Raw genomic sequence first — 14147 nt, 5'->3', positions numbered from 1 at the left:
CTGTAAATTCTTAGCCTTCTTGGAAGGACAGCACTATAACTTGGAAATTATGGCTGGTATTGGTTGGGCTACATATGTTTAAGAATAAATGTAATTGTCCAATGAGAAATATTGAAAAATATTACTTGCATTTGGTTCACTCAACAGGAGTTTTAATTAACTCCATTGACAATGTTATTTTTCTCCAGCATCAGCTGACTAGAAAACTAGGGCAAATTCCAGAGATAATTGTGTTAAAACTCTTTAGGGGAAAACTGAAAATTATAACTCTGATTCTGTTCTCCTGTGATCTATATTCACTGAAAATATTCTTGAGATTGGTTTTCCCAATTCTAGGTAACCCACATTTATATTTTACGGATAATACATTCAAAAATGCTTTCACTTTTCAGAATAGCTGCCAGGCAAATCTTTGACAAAGTGTTTGAGAGAAATTATTAAAAGAGAATTGTGACTTCTAGGATTTTAGGGCCTCATAATATTCAGCAGAGATGTAGCTAGCACATGATGAATGGTGCCTTGCACCAAGGCACAAAAATTGGGGACTTGAACTCCTTCATATTGGGTTGAGACAGTATCCAGTTGTCATTGCCAAGGTCCTGTCATTATGGCATGCCCTCTCCAAGGTCTCTTTCCTCTAAACAAGGAGTGGAGAACCTGCAACTTTGGGGCCACATGTGGCCCTCTAGATCCTCAAGAGCAGCCTTTTGACTGAGTCCAAGTCTTACAAAATAAATCCTTTTATTAAGGGGATTTATTCGGTAAAGTATGGATTCATTCAAAAGGCCCCCATTTGAGGACTTAGAGGCCTTTAGGCCACAGATTCCCCACCCCTGCTCCAAACCTTTGTAGAGGCAAGGGAAGAAGATGTAGCAACTCTTATCTTGGTAGGACTCCACCAACAGTCATATTGCCCTTTATGCCAAAGCTATTGTCCTCTGCTCATTCCCTCCAGACACACCTAATTTGCCTGAAGGATAATAATTCCTAGTTCTGACCAATATTCATTATTTATTTATTTTATTAGCCATTTACAAGTGGAGATTCCTGGTATCCTCAGTGGCATATACATCTAAATATACTGAAGAGATGTCATACATGATATTGAAAAAAGACAATTTGAACTTTTTTGTTTTATTTTTATTGGGTTAGAAAAAGTAGCTAGAAAAAAGCTTAATAAAAGTATTTGGAAAAACTCTTTAGAAATATACAAATACATTAGAAACATCTGGATTCTCATCAAAATTGTAAATAAAGTTTCTTATATATAGCATTGTTGTGTTAGTCCTTCATTGCCAAAGAAGATGATGCCATCAGAGAAATGATGATGGGACTTGCACTTGACTTTTTTTTTGAGTGAGGGAAGGCTGTGCAGGTCACCAGCCTCACTTCTCCTCCAGAGCCAGAATCCAGTGACCAGATATTCATCAGGATGACTGGAGATGGCCCAGGATGCAATGAGAAACTTTGGCCCCTTGAGGCCAAGGCCTATTCAGTTACTCACTTAGGGTAAGGTAACACCCATTCAATGAATAGACCTGTTTAAGAAGTAATCAGGGGATGGCCCCTTTAATGAAGCAAAGAAAAACCACTACATCAGGCTGGGGGAGAAACAGCAACAGTTACTATTAATAATCACTTAAGCCAGAAAGGAGGATCCAGAAAACAACCCTTAAGTGGAGCTTAGGCAGGGGCCTAATGTTGTCCAGTCTATGGGTTTCAGAGTACAGAAAGGTTTAAGGTTTGGGGAAAGGAAAGGAAAGAAAAGGAAAGAAAAAGGGAAAGGGGAAAGGAAAAGGGAAAGGGAAAGGAAAGGAAGAAATCTAGCCAGTAAACCCCAAGTTAACTGGGCATCCTCTGGCCATCCAAATTTACCTTCCTTTGGAGAGGAGAAGGAAGGGGAATTATTAATTAAGGAGGCTGATAGTCAGCAAAAGTCATGCTAATGTGTTCTTGGGTTATATTAAGAAAGGCATCATTTCCCTGAAAAAGGGTCCTTGTATTCTTCTCTCATGAGATCTCATCTAGAATATTTGAGTTCTGGGGTGCCACAGTTTATAAAAAGGAAATTGATTAGCTGGACAGTACTCAGGAGCATACTGGAGGGTACTCAGGATGGCAAAGGGCTTTGAGCCTGTGCCATATGAGGATCTATTGAAGGAACTGGACAAGTTTAGCCTTGGAGAAAAATAAAGCTGTGGGGAGGACATTATAGCTGACCTTAAATAATTAAAAAATGGTCATGTGGAAGAAGAGTTGGACATGTGTTTTTTGGACCAAGAAGGCAGAAAAAACAGGAGGAATAGATGATTTCAATGTGAGAAATTTAGACTTGGTGTCAGGAAAAATTTTCTTAATAATGAGAGTTGTCCAAAAGTGGAATGGGATGTTTCCAAAAGTGGTGGGTTCCTCTTGCTTGGGAGTGTTTAAATGGAGACTGGCATATCATGGTGGAGATTCTTTTTTATACTCAGGTTGGATTAGATGACTTCCAGCTCTCAAATTCTATGATTCTGGGGATGAACACAACAATCTGTGAGTAGACCCGGCTGCCTGAATGGGAACCCAGCTAGCTGGATAACTCAGCTCCTCCTCTATCTATAGCATAGACACTCTAGGATTGTATCAAAACATCTATCTACTTTATTGCCAACATACCCTTTTGCAATTTCATTACCACGCTCTTCCTTTTTTTTCCTCATTATTTTTAGGCAGTTGTGCAATTCTAGATTTGGGTCAGGGATTGAAACTGAATATCAAATTCTTTGGAGAAGCATGGTTTAGTATTTTCTTTCTAATATATTCTGGGTTTTACACATTCATTTCCTCGCCATGATGATGATTAAAGTGGGTTTTCTAATTGCCTCTGGTGACAAATACATATAATATTTCTATCAGTCTCAGTAATGGAATCAAACCTATTTGACTATCTTCTTTATTTCAATAAAAAAAGATTTCTTACGAAGCAATGAAGCAGTTTGTTTTCACTTCTTTTGCATTTCAAAGGAAAAAGCAGGAAACTTAATAAGATGTGATGTTTGCTATAGAATAAAGGGGCTAGTAAACCCATTTTTAATTAATTTCAGTTGAATTTAATTTAAAAAATCTAACATCCATTTAGCTCTTTTATACTTCTTTTTGGAGGGGGAGAATTGCATGTTTATTATTTTATTTTTATTATTAAAATCCAGTGAGGTAGATAGGAATATTAAATCATCCCCATTTTATATATTAGAATGTGGAGGTACGTACAATTTAAATGAACTGGCGGAAAAGTCTTAGGGGGCAGGAGAGTTCTTTTCAAGAATGTTAAGGGATATAACATGATTAAGGGATGAACTCTGTTTTGCTGGGGATCATAGAGCACAACTAGAACCAATGAATAAAAGCCAGAAAGAAGAAACTTGCTGCTGTTTGATGTGGGAAGGAAAATATCCTAGCAAATAAAGCTTTAATATAGCAAACGAGCAGTGTTTTGTTTTGTTTTTTATTGAAGTCTTCACATGAAAATTGGATGACTACTCATTAGGTATTCTTTTTTGGGAACTGGGGTGAGGAAAGAGGACTTCGGGTTGAACTAAATGGCTTTTGAGTTGCTTTCAAATTCTGAAATTCTCTAAGAATTATCTCAGGTCTCAGATGTACTTACTGGTCAAGATGAAAGTAAAATTGTGCAAACAGAAATCAAAACTTGCTAATGAGAGAGTGGAGACAATTAGCAAGATAACCAATACGTGAGACTGCTACTTAAAGAAAAACAGGGACTTCTGTCAAAAATCATCATGAAATTTTACTATTTTATTTACAGTGTTCCATTCTCCATTTTGTTACATAGGAAAGTATAAAGAGAGAGGAAGAGGAAGTATATCTTCCCTTTTGGAGTGCATGCTTTTCAATATCTTCACATGGTTTAGAAATAATTTCTCAAGCCATTAGCAGATCGTGTCCCCAGCACAAGGCTGCCAGTGCTCCTCAGGGCTCTAGGAATACCTCTGCTATATTGATTGTATCTTTTCTAGTACTGTGGATAATGGGTCCCCACTAGTGTGAATCCTCCATGATTATTAGTTGATATCAATTAGTCTGCCATTTCAATTAAGTTCTAAAAAGTAGTATTTATTGAGAAAATTCAGTAAGAAAAATTCATATAAAACAACCTGTCTTGAAAAATTTGTGACACAATCTCCAAAGACATGCAGAATGTAGGGGGAAAGTGGTTTCAACCCTAAAGAACACATACTGCAAAGGAGTATTTCACAGCCCCTAGGAGCCCTTTGCTAGAGCCTTCAAGATGTCCTATGTAGGTAGACTTCTATAATGGTTTCTCCCATATAGCCTAATGCCTATTACTGATTGATTCATTAGAAATGTACACTCACTTGACAAAGGTGTCAAGATGAAGCATCTTATCTGTTCTTTTAGTTACGGGGGAAAGGTAATTGACTAGGATGCTCTCTCCTTTCATCACAGTTCATAATGCAAATTGTAAAAGGCTTTCTAGAGTAGCTAGATTTTAAAACATGAGAAATATCTTTTTTTTTTTTTTGACTCACTCATTAGGGATGATTTCATACTGTCATTATTTCAGAGAACACTTTTATTTCATTTAACAGTTATTTATCTGACTACTTTTACAGACAATTTGCCCTGGAGATTGGGGCAGATTGTCTATTCTGTTACTTTGATCCATAAACTGTATAGTCTCTTCACTGGGTAAATTGATAATAAGAAACTTTAAATCCTATTTATGTATTCACAAGTATGCACTTATTCTGAGATATCTTCAACAATTTCCAAACTAAATTTAAGTAAGAAGGTACAAGTAACCCATGTCTGAATCCTGGGTTGGTCCTGAGCAAATCTGTGAATAAGTAAATCTTCCTCTTGCTGTCTCTTCTGTGCCCTTCCTACTTCTCACTGGCATCCAGTATTCATTGGATTGTTAACTACTTGATTAGGAGGCCCTTTGCTCATCATTTTTAGTATCCCCAGCACTGATCATATAGGACTTGGGACACAGTAATCAGTCTTTCAACTTATGATTTCTTAAGTACCTACTATATACCAGACACTGTGCTGGGGATATAAAGGTAAAAAAAAATGGTGACTGCTCTTAAGGAGAATAGACAAGAGAAAATGCAAACAGTTATGTACAAAGGAACTATATAAATTGGATAGAATCAATAGAGAGAAGGGACTAGGATTAAAGGGAATCAGGAAAGGCTTCTTAAGTGAAGGTATGATATTAGCTGAGACTTGAAGGAAGCTGGGGTACTGAGAAGTAGAGCTATGGAGAGAAAGAGAGAGAAAAAGAGAGGGAGAGGCAGACAGACACAGAGAGACAGAGATAGAGAGATATAGGTACAGAAAGAGAGAGAGAGAGACAGAGAGACAGAGAGAGAGAAAGAGAGAGAGAGAATTGCAGGCATCACTTAATCATAAAGTATATGGCAGGGGAGTGAGGAATAAGAAGATCAGAAAAGTATAAATGGAACAGATTATGGAGTATTTTAAAAGGAAAATGGAAGTTTTTTTAAAATATGTGTTTGACTTTGGAAGTAATAGGTAGCTAATTGTTGGTAGTGACATAATCAGACTTTTCCTTTTTTTTTTCCGTAATAATAATGAATTTTTATTTCTACTAAATTCCAAGTGCTCTGCTCAGTACTGGGGATGGAGGACAACTTCACACTTTGGGGGCAGGTAGACAACACATTATTAGAGAGTTCAGTTGCAGGATAAATGCGAAGACTTTTAAAAGTTCTAAGTCTTTTAAGTTGTAAGAATGTACCAAAGGGGCAGATTGCATTGCCCAGACAGGCATCTTTAGATGGTATTGGGATACACACAGGGCAAATGGTAAAGCCAGGAAATACTTAGAAAACAGTGTCAGGGCAGATGGCAACATTTGTTTCACTGTCTATTTTACCTGAAGGAAAAGTTGGTGACTCCTATTACCCCAATTCATGTGAGCAGTCAGGTAGGCTGGATTGGTTTATAGGTAATTTGGGGCAAGAGTTGAGCAAATTAGAGTTCAGTTGGATTTTACAGAGATGAGGATATCAGCCTTTTTTTTATTATTAGTACATGTGAATAGTTTCCACAGATGTTTACAGTATAGTATATAGGATTTCATTTATATTATTGGAGAACAATTAAAATAGCACATAGGATATCAAAGATAGTCATGGAAGATGGCTACAACATAAGGAGGGAAGGATAAAGAGATTGATTTGGAGATTATGTTGCAGGGTTAAAGAGAGTGACACTTTAAATTTCACCATCTGCAAAGTATTGATTGAATTTTCTTACTTCTTTCAGTTGCTTCTTTGGCTAATCTTTGAGCTTTGGCATTGATTTCGACTTTTGAATAAGTAGGTATGTACTTCCACATTTATGTCCTGAGTCATATTATCCAGCTTAGTGAATTGGTCTTTGTGGACAACATCTTTATTTTTACTTGTTTTCCAACCATTTTCTTTCCAGTTGTCAATCCATTATTCATACTTTTGGTGATAAGTCGTTTATCTGTGCATACAATAAGTCTGTCCTCATATTGGACCTTTGTTTGTTCAATCCCTTTGGTAACTGCTTCTAATGATGCTCTTTGATTTGTCTGTCATCCAGAACATGTACTACTTATGTTTAGATCATGATCTTGTCCCAGTAGACACCAATGCCTCCTTGCATTCCTTCTCTTCCATTATTTTTGCAGGCACCCTTGACATACACAGTGTTAGGGTCTGATGCCTAGTGTGGTTGCCCGTACAAACTTTCAGAGCCTCTACTCTGTCAGTCATCCTCATAACTCCTTGGACTGTGTTTCCAACTCTTCTCCAGTCTCCCCAAAGATGCAGGTATCAGTTCCAGGTCAGGGGACACAGCTATCAAGTGCTATCATACATCTCTGGATAGGGTGATCTCTCCAGACTTTAACTTCAGAAAGATCAAGTTGGTGGCTGAACAGAAAACAGAATGGAATGGAGAAACAACTCAAAGGCTATTGAAGTAGTCTAAGCCTAAGGTGATGAGGGTCTATACTATGGTGCTGTGGTGGCAGTGTTAGAAGAGAAAAGGGGACATATGTTGTAAAGGGAGAGATGCTGAAAAAGTAGAAGGGTGTGAAGAGTAAAAATGATTGAGAAGTTGAGGATGATATCTAAGTTATGAACCTTAGTACATATTCGTTGACTGACAGACTGCTCTCTTGCTGTCTTCAGGCTATCCAGGGTTATCCAATAAGTTGCCCAGTTTCTTCAAACTGTAAAAATTAACTGTTACCCACCCTAGACAAACTTAGGAACTTATATGTCCTAATTTTGGAATTTTGCTCTCTGCTGAATCAATATGGATGTTGCTAAGCAAATCAAACAAGTAATGTAATCCACCTATCCCTCATATTTTTTACTGTATTAGCTAACACTTTCTCCAACTAGCTAACATACCTTTACCAGAATCATACATAGTAGGTTTTAACTTCACAGTTCTGATATGAGAGTGAAATACTTTTTATATGGCAATTTCTGTCCCTACCTCATTTTACCTTACTCTCTAATTCTTCATTATCCTATACTTTATTTGTATGAACATGTGCTTTCCCCATGCCTAATCTGGCAGTTGTAATATTAATGGAATGGGAAGATCTTTCCTGCCCATTAATAGGTCTATGTGGCCTACTTTAAGCTTGGGACCAGCTGACTGCTGTGATAGGGATCTGTGTCACATGGTGTGTGTGGGGGAACTTGCCAAAAGGGTGGAGCAGGAAGAAAGAGTGAGGCAGAGCTGGAAGACTGGGAGGCAGATCAGCTAAGTAAGTGACAGAGGGAGGAATTTTGAGTAGGGGATCTGGTTTGTGGGGAGGCCTAACAGAGGGAAGGCTTGGGGATGTCAGTGCTCCCTGGATTGTGGTGTGTATAAACTTCTTTGTTACCATGTTGGATTTGGCCTTCTGGTATCTGAATGAATATCTTGGTTTCATCTTTGAGGACTATGTATGCATATTCATAGAGGCTGCTGTGGATATCACATTGGTGTTATAGTTATCTGCTAGTTTGCCAGAGTCTCCAACACTGTGATGCTTTTCTTTCAGGATTGACTTTCTTCTTCTGGCTCCCAGGTCATAAAGTAGTATTGACCAGAACTTCAGGAGATAGACCACCACATCTTCCAGGTATGACTGTACCCATGGTCAGAATATTCTGTGACCCTGCCATTAACTTCCTTCTCTCAGATAAGTTCATCCAAGGTGTAAGAATTCTGAGTTTTGCCTTTTATCTTTACTCAGTTATAACGCACGTGTCTTAATCAGACCTTTAAGAAGTGATATTAAGTGTGTTACATTTAGGTACCAAACAATGAATTTGATAACCTTTAAATCATGCCACAAAGATAACTGTAGCAAATAAGTGATAAATATAGTAAAAGATGCAAAAAACATTAATATATTATTCCCATGATTTAAAAAATCATTAAAGACAAAACAAACTTCTGTGATTTCTGTAGTTAGGAAATTTTCATGTTGTTGTTGTTAAGTCGTTTCAGTCATGTCCAACTCTTCATGACCCCATTTGAAATTTTCTTGGCAAGACTTGGTACTGGATAAAATCTATCATGCTTCAGGTGAAGTAAAAAGGCAGGGGTAGCAATCATGATCTCAGACGAAACAAAAACAAAAATACATCTAATTAAAAAGTATATTCAGGGAAGCTACATCTTGCTACAAAAACCATAGACAATGAAGTACTATCGATGAAGATATATAAGAAAGAAGCCAAAGACATGAGCAGAATCTTAGAAAGTTAGATATGAATAGATATCTGAAAAAAATATGGAAATAGAAAAGAGTATACTTTTTCTCAACTGTACATGGTACCTTCACAAAAACTGACCATGTATTAGGGCATAAAAATCTTACAATCAAATGCAGAAAAGTAGAATTATTCAATACACCCTTTTCATACTATAAAGCAATGCAATTACATTCGATAAAAGGTTCTGGAAGTTTAGATTAACTATTAATTTGAAGCTAAATAATCTAGTTCTAAAGAATGAGTGGGACAAAGAACAAATCATAAAAACAATAAATAGTTTCACTAAAGAGAATAACAATAATGTTATCCCAAAATTTGTAGGGTGAAATCAAAGCAATATTTAGTGGAAATTTCATGTCATTAAATGTGTATATCAATAAAAGAGAGAAAGGACAGATCAATGAATTCAACATGCCACTCAAAAAAAAGCTAGAAAAAGAACAAATTATAAATCCCCAATTAAACATCAGATTTAAATTCTGAAAATCAATGGAGAGATGAATACATTTGAATGTTAAAAAATTGAACTAATAAATAAAATGAGGAACTGATTTGATTAAAAAAAGCTTTGAATTGATAAACCTTGGTTAATTTGATTTAAAAAAATAAGAAGAAAACCAAATTACTAGTATCAAAAATGAAAAGGATGAATGCGCCACCCATGAAGATGAACTTTAAGCAATTGTTAGATGTCATTTTGCCAGTATAACTTATGATCTAAATTATATGAATGAATACTTGCAGAAATATAAACTGACTGGATTAGTAGTAAAGGAAATAAAATACCTTAACTCTGTCTCAGAAAAAGAAATTGAATAAGCCATTAAAGAGATCCCTAAGAAAAAATCTCTAGGATGAGATAGGTTCACAAGTGAATTCTACCAAACATTTAAGAAACAATTGATTCCAATACTATGTAAAGCATTTGGAAAAAGAGGTGGTGTCCTACCAAATTCCATTTTATGAGACAAATATAGTTTTGATCCTTAAATAAGAAAGAGGAAAAACAGAGAAAGAAAATTCTAGACCAATTTCCTTAGAGAGTATCAATGTTAAAATTATAAACAAAATACTAACTGTTGAGGGCCAGGGTGGAGTGTGGTTGACAAGATCAGGATAGACCCTTGGGGAAACTGTTCTCTGAGACTGTGCTCATTATCATCCTGAATGGTTCTCCATGCCCCCCAGAAGTTACTGTCTCCATGAGACAAACAAGAGAATTACAGAAAACAAGAGATATGTAAAATAGATGCCCTCTAGGCTAACGGTCTTTAAAGACAATAGGACTGGCCAAATCACTGGGACAGGAGAAGAGCCTAATGTCACGTAGACTTGCAGTTTCTGTTTATATATACCCCTAACCCTCGAATCAATAAATGGAATTGGTCTACCTTTTCTTGCCTCCCGTGTCTTTCTTCTTCATCGCAACACCAAGCCATGTGGGGACGAAGGTCATCTGCTACGACTCACAAGGTCATTACAGCAATGTATCCCAAAGACCATATGCTATGACCAGGTAGAATTTTTACCAAGAATTCAGGACTTGTTCAACATTAGTGAGACTATTGTTATAACTGTCTACATCAATAACAAAAACAAAATTATATGATTGTATTAATAAATGCAGAGAAAGTGTTTGACAAAATATTCTATCTAATTGTATTACAAAAAAACTAGGAAGCATAGGAATCAATGGAAACTTTCTAAAAGCAATAAGTAGAATCTATTACAAGTAAGAGCAATAAGATCTGGAATGAAGAAAATATTATCATCCCTATTACTCAATATTATACGGAAAATTCTAGCTATAGTAATAAGAAAAGAAAAAAATTGTAGGAATAAAAATAGGCAATGAGGAAACAAAACTATCATTCCTTGAAGATGAATATGATATACTAAGAGGATTCTAGAGGATCAACTAAAAAAAATGGTTGAAACAATAACTTTAACAAAGTTGAAGGATATAAAAGAAATCAACATAAATCATCATCATTTCTACATATACCAACAAAACTCAGAAATAGAAAGAGAAATTCCATTTAAAATAACTGTAGACAACAGAAAATAACCAGGAATCTAACTGCCATGAAAAACTCAGGGATTATATGAAGACAGTTACAAAGCACTTTTCACAGAAATCAAGTCAGATTTAAACCACTGAAGAAATATTAATTGCTTATGGATAAGCAGTATCAAGCTAATAAAAATGACAATTCTACCTCTGTTAATTTACCTGTTCAGTGCCATACCCATCAAACAACCAAAATTATTTTTTAGAGCTAGAAAAAATAGCAATAAAATTCAAGAACAAAAGGTCAAGAATATAAAGAGAGTTGATGTTAAAAAAAATATCTTAAGGAGGGTGGCCTAGCAATTCCAGATTTCAAAATATATTGCAAAACTATAATCACCAAAATAATCTGGTACTGGCTAAGAAATAGAGTGGTGAATCACTGGAAAAGATTAGGCACATAATACATAGTAGTAAATGGCCATAGTAATTTAGTGTTTATTAATCCCAATGATCCTTGCTTTGGAGGTAAGAAAATATTTGAAAAGAAATGTCTGGGAAAACTAGAAATCATTTCCGGTGGAAATGAGGCAAAGACCAACATCTCACATCTTATGCCAAGATGTGGTCAAAAGGGAAAAATGATTTAGACATAAAAGGTGATATAACAAGTAAATCAGGGAAGCATGGAAAAACATACCTGTTAGATCTATGGATAAGGAAAGAATTTATTAGCGAACAAGTAAAAGAAGGGATTATAAAAAGCAAAATAATAATTGTGATTAAGTGAAAATTAAAAGCTTTTGTACAAATAAAGCAAATGCAGCCAAAATATAAAGGAAACAAGAAACTGGGGAAATTTTTTTGCAACAAGTTTTTCTAATAAACCAAGTCAAATTTATTTTAAAAAAAAAGAGCCATTAGTTAGTTCCCAGTTGATAAGTGGTCAAAGGATATGAACAAGTAGTTTTCAGAGGAAGAAATCACAGCTATTAATAGTTATATAAAAAATGCTTCAAATCCCTTTTAGGAGAACGTAAATATAAACAATTCTGAGATACCCCCTCACAGCTATCAGATTACCTAGTATGACAGAAAAGAAAAATTACAAATTCTGAAGAGGATGTGGAAGAATTGTGACACCAATGCACTATTGGTGAACTTGTGAGGTAGTCCAGCCATTTTGGAGAACAATTTGGAAATACACCCAAAAGGTTTTAGAAGTGTGCATACCACTTGATCCAGCAATACCATTTCTAGGTAAGTACCATAATCTACCTTTACAATATTTCACACATCCTTCTATTTCTCTAGACTCATGTCACTAACATCTTAGTTCAGACCATCACTACCTGCTGCCTGAATTATTTCATCAACTTCCTAAATGATCTTCTTGGCCTTGTGATGCCAAATCAACCTCTTCAAAACTGCCCAGTGATATTATTGAGCTCAGTCCTGACCGTGTTTTCTCTTCTATTTCTACTCTCCATATAAAGCTCCAGTGTTGTACTCTTGCTTCTAGGACAAAATAAAATCTCCTTTTTGGTACTTATCACTTTTTAAAACCTAGCTCCAATCTACTTTTATATACTTTTCACAAATTATTCCATCTTCATGGAGGGTACTCCAGCACATCTTTAGAAAAGTAAACACATCCATACTTCTGTATTCTTAGTCTATCACCATGACATTACAGTACTTCCTTACTGTTTGCCTGGATGACTTGTAAAAGCTTTCTAACTGGTTATCTGTGTCTACTATCTCCCTGTCTAATTTATCATTAGTGTTGCTCCCAGACTATTCTTCTTTGTTATAGATCTAATCACATCACTACTGGTTCCTCTTCTGTAAAGGGAAAAATAGTAAAATCTCTCCAAGAGGTATTATGAAGATAAAACTTGTAAAGTGCTTTACAATCCTTAAAGCACTGTATAAATACTAGCTGTTATTATTGCCTATTTATTTGAAAAGCAATTTTTTAAAAACATATTTAAGACATTATGAGAAGTATTAGGGTCTATTAAAGGATACCATGTCAACACAGATGAACATGAAATTTGAGGAAGAAAAAAGCATTAATAAATTATGAATCACAGAAGGCTTCACCTAAGGAAGTGGTAGCTAAAATGAAATTTGAATCAATCAATTAGTAAACAGTTTTTAAGCACTTACTCTGTGCCAGGCACTGGTACCGCTGGAGATGCCCTGTCCTAGAGGAGCCTATATTTTCTTGCAGGGATTATAATAACTTGAAACATCAATAAGGGCTTTAAACGAATAAATACAAAGTGATAGGGGGAGGAACACTTAGCAATTGAAGGAATTAGGAAATACCTCTTGAAGCAATTGGGACTTGATCTGAGAATTAAAGGGAGCTAGGGATTCCAAAAAGATAAGGATTCTGAGAGCTAGAAATAAGGGAGAGTACATTTCTGGCATAGGGCTCTGCAAATGCCCAGTGATGTGCCAGAATGACTAATATAGGGAAAACCAATAGTCCAGATTGACTGGAAGGTAGAGTAGGTGAAAAGAAGTAATTTAAAATAGAGCTATAAGGGAAGGTTGAGGTCGTATTGCGGAGGGATTTAAATATCTGACTGAAGAGTTCGTAATTTGTCCTAGAGGCAATAGAGGACCATTGAAGGCTTTTGAGCAGTGGAGTGACATGGTCAATCAGTCAAGTAACATTGTACCTACTATGCACCAGGCACCTATGTTAAATACTGAAAAGGCAAAGAAAGGCAATAGACAGTTCTTATGGTTAAGAAAGTCAGATCTGTATCTCAGAAAGTTTAGGACTTGCTGGAGGATAGATTGGAAAGGGTAGAGATTATAAACAAAAGGACTTATTTAAGGAAGATTGGTTGGTTGCTGTCCTTCTTTCTTGAAGAGGACCAAAATGACATCACTAGGATAGAGTCAAGTTTCAATGTGTCCAATCATGGTTGATCAGACCAATGAGCTCGTATTGCTCTACCAAGGACTGGGCACACAGATGTGTGAATATTAGGAGTGAATACTCTAAATTTGAGCATCCTACATTTCCTTTGAGCTGTTTCAATTCTGCTCTGTTCACAGAGCACAGCACCCTTTCTGATGTGGGCATGCCATACTGAGTGGTCCTGTGTCACACAGTCAATTCCAAAGTTCTTGAGAGAGTCTTGAGAGTGTCCTTGTATCAACTCTTCTGACCACCATAATTGCCTGCCACATGCAAGTTCTCCAAGAAATAGTCTTTTTGGCAAGTGTATGTTTTGTATTTGAACAAGGTGGCCAGCCCATTGTAGGATATGACAATAGTTTAAGGGAGAGGCAATACTCTGTGC

This window comes from Notamacropus eugenii, chromosome 1, assembly GCF_028372415.1.
Source record: "Notamacropus eugenii isolate mMacEug1 chromosome 1, mMacEug1.pri_v2, whole genome shotgun sequence".
Classification (NCBI taxonomy): domain Eukaryota; kingdom Metazoa; phylum Chordata; class Mammalia; order Diprotodontia; family Macropodidae; genus Notamacropus; species Notamacropus eugenii.
Note: the sequence above shows the minus strand (reverse complement) of the source record.